Genomic DNA, 18,838 nt, shown 5'->3' on the forward strand with positions numbered 1-18,838 from the left:
CGTACCGGAACCATAGAAGAAACCGCTCGAAAAAATTGAATCGTAAAAAATCAAAATGGAAGGCAAAAGGGTTCGCGTTCTATACACGTGTTACATGCTATGAATGTCTCAAACAGAGACGAACAGTCGCATCTTTCTCTGTCTCGTAAGAACGAGAACTTTGATGTCTTGCACGTCTATTTTTCACAACTCGACTAATATTGATAAATTCAAATAAATCATTTATCTCGCTCAGCATTTTGAAATACTCTTCCGGAAAACACAGATGCAACAATCAACTCCACTTAGTGAAATACTTATATTGTAACATGTAACGCGAAGTTTCAGTACTATGCGCATCAATTCAAAACCAGAAAAATCAATCATTAATTAAACAAGAAACGATGTATACATGTGAGTAACATGTTATTCAGCCATGTTTCGTGGAAGATTAATTTCCTTAGCGCATTAAATAAACAGTGATCACGTCCCCGATCGGCCTTGCCTGACCGCGAAACAAGCGAACGGAGCCCAGAGCGTTTCGCAATGAAATGACGTATCTCGCGGGAAATTGGTCGGCTATAGCGTCGAAGATTAACAACTCGTGTCTAACTGACCGATAGGAAGCATATACGATCGAAACGATAATTAATGCCGGCGGCGATTGGCCGTTCGAGGGCGGTACCAGTAGGAAAATTACAAAGAAATCCCTTTGAAGACGCTACGCGTCGTTGATTGTAACAACCAGCAGCAACAACTGGCAAACAGGAAGTGCATTGTACTATTAACTCTGTTTAGACTTCGGTTAATTGAAGACAAAGTCAGGGACTAGCTCCTTCTTCGTTGTAACCGCAGCGCGCGTGTACTGAGTCATACATGCGTGCACGAGCCAACCTGCGTAAGCATTGTTAACACCGTTAACGTAATGCACATCTGCAATGGCTTCTTCTTTTCATTTGCGTTTTTTCCCTCAACCCTTCTCCTACCCATGAACGAGTCAAGTATACGATTTTTACATTGCAACCTGTAGTAGGAAAAATTTCATGTTAAAGGATACACATAGATTATCTTCTGCTAGGCGATGCACTCGAATATGCAGTTTATTTGCGTGGAAGTATTATAGTAATGCTAGAGTTGAATAAAGTTTAAATGTAGTTTAATTTTTTAACAATGTAGAATGTTTCAATAGTGAACTACTTAGAAGATACTTATCTCTTTATCATCAAGATTTCCTGCATTTTTGATATTTAATTTTTTATGGGAAATAAATATTAGTAAGTGTGATATGTATGATATGAACTTAAGATGGGAAATTAGCACTTTATTTGGCGGCTTCCTTATTCAAACTTTTCTATGATCATATTTCCGAAACTTTTTTCATTCATGCGAATAGTTCTTTTATTTTCAAAAATTCGCTTCTTTTAATGGCCAAGAGACTCGAACTCCAATATTCAACAGGTAAAATTTTAGAACGTATTAATTTGTAGAACGGCAAGCATAAATTTTAAGAATAAGATAATTGAGCAAGATATGTATTTGATTTATTAAGAAAATCGATTTTGAGAAGTTTCGTAAAATATTCTCGAATTTAGTAAAGTAAGTCCTCATTTTCCAAGAAATCATATTCCATGAGAAATTAGAAATTGTAAGATATGTTATGATAGAAGCAGCATTGAAAACACATTACTAATATACATATTATAGTAAGAAATTTCGTGAAAACAATAAATAAACTTTGAACAAAAATGAAAAAATAAATGTTTTGGTTTTCCTAAATACATTTCTTGACCACTCAGATTTGTATGAATCAGGAAATATTTATCAATTATATTCATAAGAAGTAATAATATATATACAATTTATTCATAAATTATTATTAATTTGCATAATCTTCGACTGTAATTTGCACCATGTTAGTACCTTAACAGACAATAGAGATAGAAATTTTCTACATTTCCATTGGACCATTTTTTATGTTAATCGCTTTCTAATCATTTACTCATATTACATAATTCAACCATATTAAAATACGATAAAAAGCAGAATGTATGAGCCATTAAAATGACAAAGATTATAAGAGAGAAACGAGAGTAGATCATAAATAGCTTTGATAAGGTCATTTCTAATTAAGGAAATTTCATTCGAGAAAAACAAGAAACGTTATAAAACAAGAAACTAAGTTCATAAGGTTGATTTAAAGAATATATTTATTCTTACTATCATTATCATCGCTTTTATTATTAACTAATAATTTAAAGCATTCTCTGATAACAAAATCAACTGTATTATTAATATATTCTCTGTGAAATTCACTTTTTATTTCATTCAAAGATTTTAGGTTCTAAATGATCCAACCATACTCAAGGAGGATCTTAATAACAAAAAATACAAACAAAATAGATTTTGTACATTTTATAGAAATTTTTAACCTGAAAAGATAATGCACTGTTTTATATTTTTTATACTAACTACATAAGTATTAAACTGAAAAATAAAATAAAGAAAGCCTTAGTGTCTTTGACTACACCGGACAGCTTTGGTCTGTTTCGAAACTCCTTTACACAAATACAAAAAATTATTAGGAAATACGGTTATTTATGTTAATTTTTTGCCTTATATATAATTCGCCAAATTAGGTCCTGAATAGCTTTCAGGTGATCTACATGTAGCAATGGATTATTTGATTCGTTATTAATAAGTAGTGAAATGCATCGTGTATTTATATTAACAATTCAATGGCCATAGTACATAGTAGTTTTTCACGAGGATACAATTTTTACTCATCAAAAGAAAAGAAGTTCGTTTAATGTTAATATTATAGAGTCATTTTCTTGTTTTTGATATTTTCTTTTGGCGGAACTTTCCTCATTTTTTCAACAAGTTTGATTACTTTATACAAAATTGAAGATTGAATTGTAAGGTGTTGGAGCTCAGGTGACTCAAATAATCCTTACTATATTTTATCTTAGTAGCGAAAAACTCGATTCTTAGCATTATTCGATACGCGTTTACATGGAAAAGAATCCCAGAGACTTCTTCCACGCATAACATCATTATAGCAGCTTGGATCGCGACAATGCTAACGGATAAACGACACTGTCCAAATCCAAAGCCCATTTTCAACAATGTTCGAATGTTACGGTACCTATATGCTGATACGTGGTGACTAGAGTGAGAAAGCAACGCCACAGACGACATTCCACGATGGAGAACGTTACTTGCATATACCGGCGTTCTTCTTAACTCTCCTTTTTCCGATGACATACAATCTTCGACGTATTATGCCAGTGTATACGTATGTCGTGACTTTTAGTTCCAGCCCACACAGTACACTGACCCTTGATGCAACCGAGTACAGTGCACATGGTATCGTGTATTCAGTACGAGAGGAATCGCATTCAAGAAAGGAGTCTCTCTCTCCTTCATTTAGACTCTGCCTGCCCCTCTTTGCCGATGCCTTAAGACCATCACGATTAACGAGCAGTTCGAGGAAAATGTCTCTTTGACGGCTTAAGTAGCTTTCGACCGAACTCCGACACACGGCTAGAGAAACGTATTTTACGTAACGCCAGAATGCTTCGTTAGTCGGCCATTTATAATAGTGAAACAGGTTCAATAGGTTCCCTCAGTTTATAATGACTACGCGCGATTTTTCAAGTTTCCTGCCTTTAGGCGTGAACGCGCTGCGAGCGCCGGACGCAAAAGAAGGATATCCTTATCTCACAAATCTCAAGACACGTTGAAGAATGGAAAATTAGGTCGAGTGAGCACCGGTGTAAACGGATGCATCTTTCGACCGGAAATTATGAAATAAATTTTCCGCCATGTCAACGTTCGTTTCTATTTCGTCTTTCGTATGCTGCTACATAAATATTTACGCTTCGTTTAGAGCTGAATCGGAAACTGTCAGCGGTGTGTCAAGAGAATGCGTGGCTTCTTGATTAGTTCAGTTAAATTTGTGTCACTTGTATACAAAATAAAATGAGAAATACGTTCCTTTTTTATGGAATAGCATACAGGGATATGCTCCTATCATATTGCACACTAGTACCACTAGTTTCGAGTACCACTATAAAATCGAGTTGCCACTATAAAAATGTTACGGAGACATTCGCCGACCAATTATGAAAATCTCGTTCATTTATCTTGATAATTCGGGTTATAGAGAGCAGTTACCTCGTTTTTCCTAATTGATGTGGCACTGTGCTGTATTCTATAAATGCGTAAAGCGTAAAGAACTAAAAATGGAAAGAAGATACACTTGAATGTGTTTTATGAGCATTATTCTCCTTGTTCGTAAATTTGATTTAGTTATGTTCAAATATAGTTTTTGCTTCTTATGGCAAACATGCTTTTTCAAATTAAGTTACTTTATAAGATTAGGACTACACAGGCGTTTTATACACCGTGTATTACACGTCGCGTTTTCTCCGCCGAAATAGGCATTGTATACCTTAGTGCAACTATCTATATAAACCACGCTCTGAAACGCTCTCGAAACACCGCGTGTCGCCGCGCTGTCTGTCGTGTGTTGCACGCAGAAGACAAAACACGATGGCAATGCGATACAATACTTAGTGTCGATGTGTAACACGCAGCATATAAAACGCTCATCCAGTCGAGGTCCTACTTCGGCGGAAAAAACGCAACGTGCAACATGTGGTGCATAAAATGTCCGTGTAGTCCTAGCGTAATGACTGGTAATGGTAAGGAGAGAACTACATGTAACTTACTTTGATAAAAGTAGGTTGGCTTTTGTATATCTTTGTGGACTCGACGAGTCAGTTTGATTCGATGTAATAGAAAAATTCTTTATATATAGTTTTTGATACTCTTGTAATAAAATAACGTTGATTTCTAATCTTTCTACGTTGTAGAATTTCGACATTAAATTGTCTCATATTAAGCATACGTCATTTTCTGTATTTTGACATATGAATTGTTATATGAATTTTAATATTAAATTGAAATTTGTTACTTTATGTAACACAATCATTCTTTAATCATCAAATCATTCCTTAATGAGAAAAATAATCAGAAGGAATCAAACATACAGAATTTATAATTATATATTTTTGAATTAAATAAATATAAGTATCCATTAACACATTGTTTACTGATTGTCCTATATAAAAATCAATAAAATCTATCACCAGCTAGACATCATGGAATGAAAAAAAATCAATAATGTCTTTATTGATACAAAAGCAATTTAAAAATAATTTAATGACACAACTTGCATAATTTTATATAATACAGAAAATAGATAAGGGAAACTCCACTGTGTTAAGAATCTGATGTTTTTATTCATTTCTGGATGTAACGTAAAGTTTATAATATTAGATTTTTCTAATTAGTTATTACCGTGACTGCAAGCAACGCATGACGTACCTGTACATACATACATACATACATACATAAATACATACATACATACATGCATATATACGTATGTATACAGTCAGTCATAAAAATAAGCATACAGTCATTAAATGTTATTAAATGATTTATCAAAAGATACTAAAAATACATTGTCACAAAATCTTTTACTTACGTATCAGAATGAAAGGACCTTGAAAGGAGTTTGCTAAATACAATTAACATTTTTCAAACAGAAATTGGTAGACAATAAACACTTGAAGATTGCATCATTAATTAACAAAATCTGTAATTCCAGTATTGTCAAAAAGATAACAGGCCGTTATTAATACGCAGATCCCATGAAATATCAATGTAAGTCAATTTTTTTATGATTTCATATTGTTATATCAGTTGTACATATGCTTCCATGATATTGTATAATGTATTCTTTTATTTCTTCTTTATAAAAATGTGATAAATTATATTATTTGTCTAAATATGAGTCTAGATTCAATCAAAATATATGTCAAACAATTGACTAAACCTAACCTCATTGTCATAATATTTCAAATTGAAAGGATGTATAGACATTTGTAACTTAATTGTTTACAAATTTTTTACGTATGCAAGGATTTATATAATTTTCTTTTTTTCGTCTTAATACGAAATGATAGTTCCAACGCAAGATATTTTGAAACAAAATGGCGGAAGTCCCGAAGAAGCAAAAATTCTATCGATATGGTTGGTGGCTGATTTTTATGAAGTTTAATAGTGAGTCAGTCCCGGGTGTAATGATTTTAGCAAGAACTAAAGTACGAAGACTACGTTATTTCTAGCTCATAATGACAACCGCATCAGACAAGACTGATTACTTTTACGATATCGCTGAAACGAGATACATATATAGGAGCAAAAGAAATTAATTAAAGGAAACTTCATTATGATCATGTACCTTGCGGTCTCGCCACAAGTACCGCATCAGCCGTAGCAATATCTATTTATTGACAGAATTAGGCGGCCTCAATTTTCTGTTTAATTTGTTGTATGTAAATTTATAAATGGGTCGTTCTGGGATGAAAAGATGAAATACGAGAGTATTTTTCTGAGTTCTGACTAGAATACACAGCGTTAAGAAACAAGAAAGATTTGATACTGTTTAGAGTATTCATCAAGAATTTTCATAAGAAACGTAAATGGGCTCTTGTAGCTGCGACAATATTATAAAACAGTTACTATTAACCATTAAACAATTAAACAATTCGACATAATTCCAATACATATTTCGAAGATTCATTCACATTTCCCCACTTACCTCGTATAGAAGTTACTTTTTGCTGCTATATTTTTATAGCTCACATTAAATCTGCATGATTCTAATCTTTTATTCTTATTTCAAGAATTAATTAAACAATATTTGATTTGTAATATATCACAATACATTAAAGCCTATTACAGCACCATAATTCAAAATAAAATTGCATTGGATTTAGAAGTTACTACATTTATGTAATACTGTTTAATGTTGAGAAGATTAAATATCGCTTTATTACAAGCAAAAAGCAATGTATTGTCACAACAATTCGGCTTGTAATAATTCATATAATGGGATTCACGTTTTGCTTGAAACCGCAAATGCACCATTCGTAGTACGCTCGATTAATCTTCGAAATCCGATTGCCGGTCTTAAGTAATGTTAATTAAAGTAGCATGTACACCTTCGGGAAGTTTTAACGTCGTTCTCACGATCAGAGTCGATGCAAAGAACACGATGTTCACGTAAACTTGTCAGCAACTGCTTCGGTTCATCGTCTTTTCCATCTTGGGTTGTGGATCATTGAATAATTCATAATTTACGAGCGCCTTGTTAAACCAGTAAGTGCCTTTTTCCGTTTGCCCTGTTTCTTTCATGCGGAAAAATCGTATTACGAAGCGACAAAACGTGCCTCTCCCCCTTCTGACCGACGAAAGGTTTGAAGTCGTCAAACTGGTTTTACGTTGAACGCCGCTATTTCATTTTAGTACCGATACCGATTCGATCAAGGGTCTCGACGGAATCACGATTTTCGTTTGTTTACTCTTGTCAATTAGGTAGATTTTTCAAAAAACCATAACAAGTATCTACTTTTGTTTAGAAGATTTAGACAATTAAGTTTTACATTATTGCAATTGTTAAATTGCAAATTCACATTCATAAAAGCAAGATATTATAATTTGTTGAAGATATTTAGAAAAATTTAGATACTTAAGAAATAATGAAAACATAAAATACATGATACACCAATCGGTGTTTCGGCCAATTCGGTTGGCCAGTTGGCCAATAAGATAATGCAATTGAAACAGCACTTAGGTATAATGCCTTTTTGGGGGAAGATGGAGATTTTTATAAACATGCGATTATAAAACTGTCCGAAAGATGGGAAAAGATTATAAATCAAAATGGACAATACATTATTGAAATAAAGATATTTCCTTTTATTTAAAAAAAACGCGTTTTGCTTGTATATAAAAAATCGCATGAACACCTGATACCAGAAAGTTGTAATCAAGACAATGAGAAAATTAAAAAATATATATACATAAGTGTATACGTAGTATAATATCAATAAATTTCGTTATTAGACTCACGCCTTCTACTTTTTCCAAAAAACTGAAATAATACACTAATAGAATAATCCCAGAGCAGATTATAAGACCAAAAGTGGCCTTTCATCAATGATTCAAGTAACGTAGATCCTGAATAGTGTCATTAATGATTATAAAAATCTGATTATGATAGAGAGAGAAATGCAACAAAGATAGTTCAATGGTACATCAACAAATGTTAGTTTACAATCAATCATTGGTCCCTATGGATATGCCCAATAATAAAATTCTGACTGCAATAATGACCATGATTTTGTAAATATTGTACATTTTTGATATTATTTAAAAATTTCTTGTAGATAAAAATGTAATAAATTTTAATTCCTGCAATATTACTGATAATAAGCTATAATTTTATTTACTTTATTTGAATCGTTAATATATACATGTGTGTAATATATGAAAGTTATATTTTTCTATTATTTGCTTTCAAAAGTTAATAATTCTTTTTATTATTAGTTAATACTTTTTTTATTATAAGTCTTCGCATAAACATTGTATTATCAACCACTATTTATATACTAATGTCATTTTTTTTTAAACGCAATATACGTAGGAAATTTGTTTCTATATTTTTGTTCTATTTTTTAACAATTTGAAATACACAGTAAGTTTAAAAAACCAAAATTTAGTTTTCCATTAAAATATTATTTTTAATTGAAATAAGAAAACAAAGTTGTGTATTATATTTTACTATTAATTCATCAGCTAATTCAAAGATACATATATGAAATATTTTGTAAAGTAATGTGTTTTATAAATTTCAATGTTCATTAGTTTTATTCCATGAGATCTATTAGGGAAATAGCTAATTATTGGTAATATTATTGGGAAGCAATAGGTAACATTATTGGAAATATCCATTGATATTATGGCCAAACGAAATTTTGAAACTTAATCACAACAGATAAACTTAATGATCATTATCATACTGTGATACTGACCTAAATTTCAGGAGAACGATTCGTTAGCCAGCAACCGATTTATACTTTATATAAAATAATACGAACTCTGTTACTAACACTTGTAATTTTGCAAATATAATATACGTCAACATTTTTTTATCCTTTTAATAAATGTTGCAATGAAGTATTCTATCTTAATTACCATATCTAATCATTCAGTATAAAATTCCTAATTTTCATGTTAAGTAATAGGTATTATTAAGAAATGCATATGTACAATACATACATTTTTCGTATATATATACAGAAGCAGTACAGTATGGCTTCTATTAATGAATTATATATACATTAATGTACAATAATAACAAATTCGTCTAAAAATCACTTTATTAGAAGAAAATGAAATTTTTCTTTCCAGCGTAATAATTAAGTTGTAAAATAATTTGTATGAACCTTATTGCTGTATTTCAATTAAAATAATTTCCTTGTTGGTAATTTGCATCTCTGAATTATCTTCGTTTGCACAAGTCATGCTTCGAATGAAATATTTCAATTGTAAGAGCAAATGAGATGCGTAGAAATCTAATAATAGTTTATCACGGAAGGTTTGACGACTCTGTAAAACTTGTTCCCAGTCACAATTTTATCGATTACTGGCTGATTGATAAGCTAATGGCTGAAAGGATTCAGCAAAGATACGGCACGCGCAACCGTACCAATTCTGCTTGCAAGCTTTACACGTATTCGCATTAACCACCGATCAAAGCGTTACACCAAGCAACAATTCCAGGCACGCAAGACTACTGTAACGTACACGACACGCTTTAATGCTTACTTAGGTGAACCGCAACTGGTACTCGACTATTCACCTATTTCGAAATATCGACAGAAAGTTTCATTTGCTCTTGTTATCAAAGTTTACAAAGTGCTTTTACTTTATAACTTAATTATACTATTATTTTTCAACAACGGTATTTCTGTTGAAATTCTTTGATTAAAGAAATAGAATCTTTTTCTTTTTGAACGAAACACATAGAATTTAAAAATCATTATTACTATTTTAAAAAGAAATACTACATACGTACCTATAGATACATTTTACTATCTATAGGTAGTTTAAGTTTTTCGCATTATTATCTTTAAGTATCATTAATTCTCTGTGGTCCTTTATATATTAAATCTTTTTCAGTTTTGATATATGTATAAAACATATTTTATATTATATATTAATTTAATAGAGGTATGTCGGAGTAGATGAGTTATTGATTGCATACATCTAAAAATATATTCTGAAATTTTAAAAAACTTTTAAAAATATCATATTAATAATGAATTAGTTTAGATTAGGTATCAAATGCTCCGACCGGAAAAGTTTAATCTACTATGATTTTTCACTATTTAAAATCTTTATGAAATAGTAAACTACTTAATGGTTGGTTAAATTTACATATTTTTTTAAATACACAGTTCAAAATTCTCTTTAGGATTCTTAATATGAATTTCACTATGATTCCATTATTTTTATAAAAATTCACAATAACTTGTTTCATTCAAAATGTGTTGTTAATTTTTATTAAATCCTTTTTTTTCTATACTGATTGTTTTTTCTTATAATTCAAAGAAGTTATATCAGTGACACCGACTATACCGTAGTCTTTCCTTCTTCGAAAATATTGTATTTTATCAACCGTACAAATTAATTAATGTTTTTCTTGGTAAAAAATATTCTGCAATCATATTGTTTAATATATGTAAAAGAAAGCATCCTCGTATCTATATTTTTGTGTTTATAAATTTATAAGTCAGAGTATTGAAAATTTAAAGGGTCTTGCCATTTTCATAAGGACAAAAGAAATTAGAAACATTGAAACTTTAAGAAGTATTTTAATTCCTTCTGGAATCATCATTTCTTAAACATAGCACATACATATGGTATGTATAATTTTAATACAGGGAGCTATCCTTATGTAGCAGTTGGAGTCAGATGAGTTCCTTCCCCACAGCAATCCATTGATTGCCAGATACATTCGGATTTAAAGAAAAAAATCTCGATATTAGTAGTTTGTTCATACTTTCTTCAATAGCTTCTTGGTCATCAACCGGTCAAAGCAACTATTCACGCAGTCATTTTGTGTGACACCATACAGTAACCGTTTCATTGCTTGATCCGTCGATCGATCATACCGAATAAAGTTCTGGCGCCCGTGAATGCCACTTGTCTGCACGGCAGACAAAGGGCTAAAAGCCGAGGACATTTAGTCGTTAAACTCAAATGAGATTAAGCCCAATTGCTCTGACAGCATATTTAAAGTGCTCGACGGCGGCCTCCTGGCGTCCCGTTAAAGCCTATTAAACTTAGTTTCCAATGCATTCCAATTCATACCGATCATCGTCTTTTCATAATCAAGTACCTACCAATTAATGTAAGTACCAATAAACGATTAGTTGACATCAGATTTTGCACGATCTTAACTAAGACTTAAGATTGATTTTTATTTATTTCAATTATTAATTATTTAATTCAATTTTGATACAATAACGTTTTAAATTACTAATCTTCTTTTTAATTCAGTTTTACAATAAATACGTTGAATTTATTTTGGAAAATTAAATTTTGTTATAGAGTATTGAATTTTGTAAGGAGGATACTTTTAATTTATAATTGGTTTTCATATAGGGTGCCTCAGCTAGATAATTTCATCACATAAATATCTGTCTTATTTACGACTGTATGAGAATACTTTTCAGGACAAAGTTAAACATGTAATGATGGAAAGAGACTCAAGTTCATTTTCTTTAGGAAATTTCAAGGTCATTGGTATATTTTTACATCAATGGTTGTAAGTTTTATTCTCTATACAAAAGTATTAGGGTACTTATTTCGGAAAATGCATAGTTTAAAAGATATAAACACAAGAACGTCCTTCGCGTCTTTTCTTGTCTTTCATAGGTCAAGTTTTACAAAATTAAAGTTGAAATATTTTTTAGACTAAGCATTTTCAGACACAAGCTCTTTGATACTCTTGTATAGATAAAATAAAAAACGTGTCAATTGATGAATAAAAAAATATAGAGTTCTATCTTAAAACATACCGATAATCTTGAAATCTCATAAAAAAATGATCTTGACAAAAAAATTTGTTCACCATTACATGTGCCCCCTCAAACAGCTTAACTTTATCCGAAGAAGTTTTTTCCTATGATAGTAAATAAGTCAAATATTTGGGTGATCTTATTTTGCTAAGATACACTATATATATGTAATATATATGTATATATTACAAATTGGAGAATTCATTTTACATATTAAATTTCATGTGGTGTATTCTGATTCTATTTAATACTATTATTTCTTTCCGATCAAGATTGATAATCAAGTTTCTGTTCAGGAAGTTTTTTTTAAGTAGCATTGCATTTGGTACTACATATATTTTTTCTCTCATTGTTCCAGGAAAACTTGAAGATATTAAAGCTTTTCTTTACAGAAAGTATTAAAGTAACTTTTAAAATTGTTTTGATGTAGTTTCTACTTGTAATTATTTAGTGCAACTAAATGTATTTACACTGCAAATCATAATCAGCCTTGTAAATTGCAGGACAACCGCTACACAATGATAGACATTGACTTACAAGGTTGCCTCGCTTTGTGTTAACTCAAACTCTTCCCATAATTGCATAAATTAATCACACTAGAAGTAATTGACAATAGATAATAAACAGATCGAACATCCGCTTCCGTGAAAAATGAAAAATTCTTGATGTTGAAATAATTAGGTATTAAGGACCTCGGATTGATATTCTAATTACCGTAGCTCGGATTATGGTGCGATATGAAGATTTTAATTTCGTTATGCAGAGGTTACAAAAAGTATTTGTACTTGCCTTTATTTCCTAATGAAGTGTTTTTTTATCAGGTTCTACATTTCATATTCATAGTATTCAATTTTGATTAAATAGTTTTTATAGTCACTGTACATCCATTCATATAAAAAAATCTATTTCAAAAGCTTACTTTGAACCAACCGTAACATCCTTTTTTATTCTTTTTAGGGGTATACAACAAATCTTTGTATTACTTTTTATTATTTTAGTAAATGGTAAAAAAGCTTAACTCAATAATAAAAACATCAAACGATGTAAAAGAAATAGTAATGTAATGATGTCTAAATATACTAATGTCAGAAAAATATTAATAAATTATGATTATATAATTCTTATATAATGATGTGAACTGAAACGTAGTTTATCTTTTTCTTGTCATTGTAACAAAAAAGTTAATCAAGTAATAATAAACACTCATTTCTTACGAAAAGTTGCTCAAAATGGTTGAAAATATATTATTTATTGTATTATTTGTTTTACATATAAAAGGAGTTAATAAAACTTTTCTGTAAATTATACTCACTTTAAGAATTCCATGTAGAAAGTGTTACGGTATCTGAAAGTTGTGAAGACGCTCCTGTTCTGGTAGCGTTCGTCTGCTTACATCTACTGACTTTTCTCACTGAATAGAGTATAACTGACTTGCTTTATTTTACTAAATTTACATAGTGTCATGCGAACGTCTGTATGATGTAACTAATCTCTATTATGCATATATGTCTTAGGCAGGGCGCAGACGAGCAGTTTGCTGCAGCGTCATCGCCGCGATAATTTGCCACTGCGTTTTAGAATACTGCTCGTTTGCACCAGGCATTAAGAGCGTATACGTAGCAGATCTCTTTTTCTTCTTTTTTTTTCCTTTTGTCACATAAACAACAACATTTCTACACATACAACATTCTGCGCATACAATAGACAACACCAAAATTTTGTTCTATTTAGTAAGTATCTGGAGAGTTTGAGCTTTTTCTCTCCTTTACCTTATCGTTGGTCACTTCGCTGCCTTTAGTATTCGAGTTTTCATTACTCTCATGAATTAGTCCCTTCATTTTATTTATTTGTACAATTACGCTTTTCATAATTAACTTTGTATAATTATATCCCACGAAACACTGTTAAAAACTTTTGTTCTGATTACTCTAAACATTGTGATCTGTAATTTGTAGCGGGAGAACACTAGTAACTTGGAGAACGAGGCCGATGAGATGTAAATAATTTCAATCAATTATATTTCTCATTTACCGAGGAACTGTAAAAGTCATCATTGATCTTAACCCTAGTTCCTGCGTACCGCTCTCATCAGTGAAAGAACTTTGATAAACTTTCTTATCGTGGTTTACTTTTAGTAATATTAATACTCTGATAACCGAGCCTTTCTTTACTACAGGAACGATTTCGTGGAACGTAATGTACACAAACCTGGTCCTTATTTTGTATTTCATGCATTTCGGTTATATTTCACTAACTTCGAAATACTGAATAAGACAGGCAAAGAATTATATAATGTGGATCGTAACATTTCAGAATCAACCAGTTAAAATGTCAATCAATTTTTGTTTTAACAATTTAGTAATGAAATAAATACTAATATACAATGGATAACATGAAACTACTTATTAAGAAAGTTCAAATATCACATAAATATAGGATCTAGTAAGATTTAAAAATCATCCATTCTATGATAAATAATATCTCTGATTTACTGCTATTTTCTACTAATCTAACTAATAGTAACTAATTTAAGTATATATCATACTTTATTATTTATTTTTAACTAAAATATTCCTTTGCAAGACATACACAACAGAAACAAACTACAGTAACTAGATTTCGGACTGTTATACATTTATACAAAATTTAAAGATGCAAAACATATAATACACAAAAATAAGTAAAAATAATTCACATTTAATAACTTAGTCAGTCGTGTTTATAAAAATAAAATTTGCATAAATATCCGCAGTCTAATAATATTTACGTATTCATGGGAAATTCAAATGTTAGAAAATATATGGGATGTACATAATATAGAAAGAAATATGTAAAATATACAAAATAAAATAGAATACGAATCTCTATTTAGATTCTATATCAAAATGAAAATTTACATAAACATTCACAGCCTACTAATAAGTTATTAGTAATAACTATCAAAACTTAAAAATTAACATATAAAACCCAACACAATTGCAGCGTTAAACTTAGATTTTAATATACGTCCTTTCTCTGACAATCTTATATTAAAATATTGAATTAATCATCAAGTAATCGTCAAGTTTGTCTAAATTACCATTCGCGTTAGCAGGAGGAAACATTAATTCCAGATACACAACTCAAAAAGCATTCAATTTGTCAAATCCGCCTTAACTCGTTGGGAATATTACCACGCCTTCCACTTGATGATAAAAGTCTCGAGTTTCGTTCAAGGAGGTCAAAGGAAGGAATTCCGGATAAAATCATGGCGTTCTCGAAGAAAACGGTTTCGATTACTATATGTATTACCCAATCTTTCAGCCTAAAAGGGAAAAGAGAAGGACGGGTCACCGGTACTCCGGTCCGGTTTTCAGAAGGTGACGATAATACGATGAGATCGAGCTTGGTGTGAAGCAACCGCAAGGCATAATATCATTCATGGGTTACCGCGGTTCTATACATGCAGGTACCCGTGAACGCGGTCTATGTATGCGATGTACATATACGAATATACGTCGAATACGTGGGCAGACGGAGCTTGGGGCCTGCTTGTTCACTCATGGCAATTCTTCCTTCGTGCCTTCACCTCGCTTTGCTGAACTTTCGCCCAAGAGTAGAAGAAACTATCAATCGTTGCTTAGTCAACGGGCAGATCTTTTCCTTTTTCCCTTTCTCTTTCTTTTCTCGTTCTCCTATTTTGGTTATTAGCGTAGCCATTTGGCAATAGAGAACGTTAATGTAGAGTTTTACAATGTTTGAGGAAATTTAGTCAGGTATAAATATACAGGCTGACGAAAGTATTCGAACTTGTATTGTGTGAAATATGTTATTTGTATTATACGAAATATTTTGAGATTTCATTAGCGCTGTCATGATACTCGATTATCATGGACATATCGATAAAATATAAAACAAATCTGAAAATGTGCATAGAAACTACAAAATATTTAGATCAAGTACATATTTCGCTGAGATCACAAAACATTTGAACAGCCAATTATTCATTAGATCAATAAACCTGAATATTCAGTAGAACCATTTTTAACATTTACATACCTAAAATGGTTATTTATGCCGTATTCTACCACTTTACTAAATAAATGTTTGCAATGAATATGTTGTATTTTTTGGATATATTTTCAAATTGCTCTTAAATTTTATTAATACAATCATGACAGTAGTATCTCATCATAATGCTATTTCAAAATATTTTATATAAAACACATATACGTATATACACAGTATGGATATAAGATTTTCCAGTGGTAAGTGTTCAAGTAATTTCATGTAGAGGTAGAAGTGTGTTAGATAAATATTGAAAGATACTGTTAATTTTGAAGTTAGAATATCTTTGAAAACGAAATGGTTAGAAAATTATCAGAATTGATGGATTGTCGAATATGACTGAGGGTATGACAATTGACTACGATACAGGTTTCATAAGCAGATCTGGTATTTTAGATGGTTGGATAAATTGACAAAAATGAATGAAGACAAGATTATTTATAATTAAAAATATGAACGAGCAAAAGATATGAAAATAGTTGGTATATTTAGAACAGGATACGAATATTAGTGATTTGGCTTAAAAAGTACCGAAACTTAAGTAAAATTTAACAGTGTACGTTTATAAAGTATTTTTCATGTAATCTGTCCAAATGTTGCAATGATACATATACATCCGAAAAAATAACAAATAATTTATGACATTAGAATAAGACAATTAAGAGAAATATTTATTAAAAAATATACATAAATTTTATTATGAGTGGAATCTCAGAGACGTGTATTTTAAAAATATAGAAAGCTTGCAGAAGTACACAGTTTGGAAAAATAAATTTTTCAATGTATAAATCTCTGAAATTTGTGAGCACATAATTTGTTCTTCTAATCAACAAGAGTAATCAAAAGTCAATATTAATACAACTTGAGACTGAATCAAAATAACCGATGCGATAAATTCGCAATAAATCCGATTTCCATACGCTGTCGTTTCATACCGCTTGATCCAAGCTATTTCAACGAATGCAATCAAAACGTTGATTTATATTATTTACATCACAACAGCCTAAACTCGGACAATTTATATTTCCTTTCCGTTCCTTGTTTCCCTGACTTGTTACAGGATGAACTGTACACGTTTGTAATCGCGTATATATCCGCGAAAAATCAATACATCGGACCAATTGCCAGAATTGGAAAATAATTGAATTGTAACTCTGGAATTTCTAGCTTTTGCAATAGGATGCATTTGTTGAATTTAAACTGAAAACGAGAAACAGACCAGGAACACGCCTGTGGAAAGAATGAAATTTTATTCCTGAATGTGGTAAATTTGCGGCTTTTTCCACTGAAACCAAATGTACCAATAGTTTGCTTAAACAATGCAATACTATTTCATGTTTATGTATATTTATAATAATTGTTCCTTTTACATTATGCAATTTTATCTTTTCATTTGCAATTCGGAACTACAGTAAATCATGTCTTTTAATAAAATGAGGTTGCATTATGAATAAACATTATCCAATTTCTTTATTCTGAATTTTCTAATAGAAATCGATTAACTTTTTCATATAGTATCATTTACCATGTGATTAAGCTTTTGAAATAATTACAACAAATATTGTGAAAATTTAAAATATGCTCATGATTACGTAAATACGTTTTCAGAGTTCCTCAGATGATAAAAAGTATCAAAAAATTTTTGTCTGCGATTAGATAGATTAGTAGCAAGCTATCTGTGAAGTTCATATACAGTTTATTTAAATGTTTTTAAATCGTTGCGATTATTAGTAGTAATAATTTTACTCTATGCTTTTCGTTTCTGTTTAAACTGATATTTATAATCACATTAGCCAGTATAATAGATTATTAAGCAATTAATTGAAATCGTAGATTAAGTTTTTGGATTTTCGAAAGAGATTGACTTATTTTAAGACTTTTAACAATTATGAACCGTAACGTTTTAAAAAAGAATCTAATATTCTCAAGAAAACAAAGTGAAAGCAGTTTCCAAAAAACTAATAACTTAATTATATTCTTTCTAAACAATTAGATCTTTGGCCATAACGTGATATCATACCACTCCATCCTACACTCTACATACAACTACACAACAAACAATCCCAATCAAGTATGCACACTCATCATGGCTGCCATATTTTCAAGACTGAATAGCATCTATAAATATGTCGAGATAGTTTGTAAGCAGCTATAGATGTACCGTGCCTTCCAGATCAACGGTTTGCTTTGTTACCAAGAGTGAAATAAATCGCGGAAGGAAGTCGTTGCTACCATGACAAACATTGTTTCCGCCGATACAGCGATGTGGCAAGGCGTACGTACGAAAACTCGTTGAAATAAAAATTCAGTGCGACGACCGGCGCACAGGAAATGTCGACCGTTCTACCATTATCTATTTCGTTTTTCACCAACGTTCATCCATTGTCAATGTAGGTGTAGCCCAGATAGGTGCAAACGCCTACGAATCGCGATGGAGGATAAACCAATTTTCAAATAACGGAAACACTGTAGGTTAAATGCACTATCCATTCGTTTCACAGTGACAATGGCGCTTTCTCTATCGAACCCTGACTTTGTTTAATCTTTCGTTGATAGAAAGCATGTAACTTGTTTCTTTTAATGGTTTTCAGAATTTCTTTTATCGATTATTACTTGTCTGTTAGAGTCATATTGGTATTTAGTAGTTATGTTTTATGGTATAATATAGGATAAAAGGAATGGTGAGAAAATGGTTAATGGTTGTTTTGGTAATATTCGCTAGTACGTACAGTGGTTTAAGAAAATATTCGAACATTTGTAAAAGTCTTTTATGAACTATGTTATTTGTGCTATACGAAACATCTTGAAAT

General features: G+C 31.0%; 1 protein-coding gene across 5 annotated transcripts in view; it reads right to left on the bottom strand.

Annotated features, from left to right (window-relative positions):
- gukh (NHS actin remodeling regulator GUK-holder) overlaps window positions 1-18,838 on the bottom strand; it is a 218,705-nt gene that overhangs the window by 76,839 nt on the left and 123,028 nt on the right. The window contains exon 1 of one of the 5 annotated variants that reach the window (XM_069115887.1): window positions 13,294-13,381. The exons of the other annotated variants lie outside the window; for them this stretch is intronic. The gene's annotated coding sequence lies outside the window, so the exon portion shown is untranslated. Of the gene's footprint in view, window positions 1-13,293; window positions 13,382-18,838 lie in introns of those variants that run through there. 5 annotated transcript variants of the gene reach the window in all.

Source organism: Bombus flavifrons, chromosome 1 (assembly GCF_040668555.2).
Source record: "Bombus flavifrons isolate JBK064 chromosome 1, iyBomFlav1_principal, whole genome shotgun sequence".
NCBI lineage: Eukaryota > Metazoa > Arthropoda > Insecta > Hymenoptera > Apidae > Bombus > Bombus flavifrons.